The sequence below is a fragment of the Hevea brasiliensis genome, chromosome 16 (assembly GCF_030052815.1).
Source record: "Hevea brasiliensis isolate MT/VB/25A 57/8 chromosome 16, ASM3005281v1, whole genome shotgun sequence".
NCBI lineage: Eukaryota > Viridiplantae > Streptophyta > Magnoliopsida > Malpighiales > Euphorbiaceae > Hevea > Hevea brasiliensis.
In genome coordinates this window covers 48,745,658-48,749,596 of record NC_079508.1, presented here as the reverse complement: position 1 = coordinate 48,749,596, position 3,939 = coordinate 48,745,658, and positions in this window count along the sequence as shown.

Genomic DNA, 3,939 nt, shown 5'->3' with positions numbered 1-3,939 from the left:
TTATTTATTTTTTAAAATTTGAAATCTAAAACTCTGCATATGTTAGCAGTAGTATGGACCCTATTAAGAATTGTGTTAATTTAAATTCTTGAGGTTAATAAATGAAGATTTATATGCTATTTTAAAAATTTGTAAATGATGGTATCAGGGTTGAGTGGGACTCCCCTGACTTCATTTTTTTATAGTTATCAGATTGGGTTGACCCGAATAAAATTATTTTATTTTATTTTATTTTTCTTTTATTTACATGTTGGGCCTCAGTTTTTGGGCATTGGGTATAGATTTAAGAACAATAAGGCTTACTACGGGCCTTGAGGGCTTTATGTCAGTCTAGGTCCTAGTGCCGATCCGGCCTATGGGATCGGGTTGTGACAATGATAGGGTCAAGGGTAGTGTCGTAGCTATGGAGGATGATAAAGAGAAGGAACTGATGGTGAGAAATGGGGAGAGAGAAAGTGCAATGGAAGGGGGAGATTTTTTTTTTTTTTCGAGTGCATCTATAGAGAGTTCAAACTCTTAAGAATGAGCTTAACAATTGTTAGATTAAATTTTTGTATTTAGATTCATGCACTCTCTATATGCATGTTAATCAGTTCTGAACATATCTCAATGCAAATATTTAATCTAACGATTGTTAAATTCGTTCTTATATTAGATGTACTATTTTTTTTTCCAATACCATGTCAACATTTTTTTTTAGCCTTCACCCATTTAACAGGGCTTCTCTTCATGTATGTTGCTAACTAGGACAATAAAGATTTAATAATACTAAAATCTAAAAATAAAGTATGTAATGATACAAAAAAAAGTTATGATGAAGGGTGGTTTTTTTTTAATAAAAATCAAAGATGAATTTGTACATTTAATCAGCCAATAAGTAAGTGTTTCCCCTCTCTTTCTTTCTCTGTTGGGCACATTTAATATAAGCTCAAGCTATATGAGAATAAATTTAATTATCTTTAAATTAAATATTTGTATCAAAAGATACATAGAATCAATTAAAGTGTATATATAAAATGCACGAATTAATATACAAAAATTCAATCTAACGGTAGATATACTCATATTCATATGAGTTCAAGCTTTTCATAAACACACCCTTCTCTTTTTACTTTCATGTTTACATTTTTCCATTTTTTTATAATTATCTTTCTATTTTCCATATTCAGGTGATTCAATTTCTTAATCCTATTTGTTTGCATTTTAGCCCACATAGGTCTTGGGCTTAGTTTTCAACGCTCCATTTAAATCCAAAATCAGGTTAGCAATTTTTATTACTAGCGATGCCAAATTTTAAAATTCATCATCACTATAAGTTAAGGAACTCCAATATAAGTTGAGACCAAATGATATTAATTAATACACACCATTGCAATATAATAGTTAACTTAAAATAAGTTCCATCTAAATTTAATAAAAATGAATAAATTTTTGTGCATTTATATTTATAAATCATCATCATAAAATCTAATCAATCATGATTTCATCTGCACATATCATGCCATCATGTTATATATATCTAGTTGATATGAAAGAAATGTGAAAATAAAATATATAATATCCAATCTAATTATTAAGTAAATTAAAGAGGTTAAGATTGAGCAAAGATTAATAGTTTTGATAGGAAAAAAAATTGTTATGTTATAAATTTGAATTTAACAAGCAGAGGCAAATGAGTAAGCCGACTCAAGAGCATGTGAAATGAGTTTGCTTAAATTTGGACTAATCATTACTAAAAAGGTTAGAACTAACTAATAGTTAGTTGGTCTTCCACCCTTTGAATTTTTAATCTCTTCTTGTAATCTTTAGGAGCAGGACTCTTGACACTCCCCTCAAATGGCAACCATTTTGATTGACACTTAAAATGTTTTACTTGAAACCTTGAATTTTGATGCAGTGGCAACACTAGGAACCTTAATACTTGAATTGAATTAGGCCAGACCTACTCTAATACCGTATCATAAACGTAAATTGAACGGGCAAGTCGAATGAGTGAGTTGAGCCAGTAGTCTGTAAAGTGTGAGATGGGTTTACTTAGATTTTAACTTGAAATCTTCCCCTTATAACGTTGAATTTTGACATAGTGACAATATAATAAATCTTAACACTTAAATTGAACTGAGCCAAACTTACTCTTCCCTCTATATTTATTGCAACCTTTATTTAGATGTGCGACTCTTCACATATTCATTTGGGTGATATGAACTACAAACATTATAATAGTGCCAACTACAATTTTTTATTGATTTGCTAATCAAAGTTATTGTCATGACCTAAATTATGGGTTGGATCGGCACTAGGACTTAGTTCAACATAAGGCTCCCAAAGCCCGTAGTAAGCCGAATTATCCCTAGCCTAACCATAAGGCCCATAATTATTGTCCAAATTCAAGAAATCAAATGGATATAGTCCTTCCATAAATTGGATTACCCAACGTAGAGTATTAACTCACTGGACTTATAAGCACAATATATCCGAATCTGGGGAGTTCAGCTTACCCTCACAATCCTCAAACAAATAAACATAATCCAATGTTAGCTCAGCTCCCCCATACAGGCACAATCACATAATAAATTTTACAACACCCAGCTGAATAAGTTATTACAATTCCAAAAAAGTTTAATACACTACTAGTACACGCGGAGTTTTATAATATTAAACAAGGAAATAAAAATGCAATGAAACTGCTTTGGGCAAACCTATGAGAAAGAAAGTAGGTTAATCTTAAAGAGCCCTCCTATCACCTGGAAAAAAAATTATTGAACAGGAGTGAACGTTCGACTCATAAAGTAAGATATTGATTTTAAATACAATTTCTATAACTATCTAAGCCTAATGCATTCCTATGTATGAAATATAACATACATACATATTACCAAATAAGTCAAACAATATACCCATGTGTCACATCAATTATATATATATATATATGTATGTATGTTATATATATATATATATAGGAGCTGATCCCCTATACAACTCTTTTAATTCCAACCTCTATCAGCGAGAACAACTTGAGCCGGACTTTCTCTTAACAATCCAAATGCGAGAGTCAATGAGATCAATTCAAAGCCATACTCACCTTGACTTATCCACAAAAAGGATCGGGTCCCAGCGAGTCAAGCTCTAGCCATGACTACCCGTCCTACCCATATCCATAAATACTCCACACGCACGCCGACACACTCACACAGCTTCAAATTACCTTAAAGCGATATCTACAATAATATCATCAATTAAATATGCAATACAAGTCGTGCCTAGTATTTAGCTATATAAATATATTTATAAGTGAATGCATGTGCATGCCTTGAATATATAATATATAATATTGAAATTATAAATAAAATCAATATCTACACACTAATCACCAGAAATCACTGCGATGGCTGGGCTAAAGAAGAAGGCGGATTCTAATCACCTAAATAATTATATTATATATTTATCAGTATTGACACAAAACAAGGATTTAAAGAGCTAACTTGCAAAGTAACTTAAACAATACTTCCATAACCCAAGGCATCAAGTCCATATTTCAATAACATCACATGGCCTCTCCTGGGTCTGCCAAATCAGACAAACTCAAGCAATCAGATAATTTAGCTATAATGCTTAAAACTAACACTATGCAAAAATCATCCAGACTAACTTTGAAAATTCTATAAATATGTCTCGCAATCCTTAACAATGCTATTAGGCTATTGCACAAGAACTTATAATTTTTTAGCTACTTACGAATATTTTATGAATTTTTATTTTAAATTTGGCACTAGGTAAATAAGGCAATTTGGAGTTCGGGTTTACCTACGCAAATTCTGACACCTGAAATGCGTCCGAGGCGTCTGAAAATATTAAGATCAATTGTAATATTTACTATATTTAGGGACGAGCCACCAGGCAGCAAAATCAGGCCGAAAACTCGGTCCCAGGCATCGATGA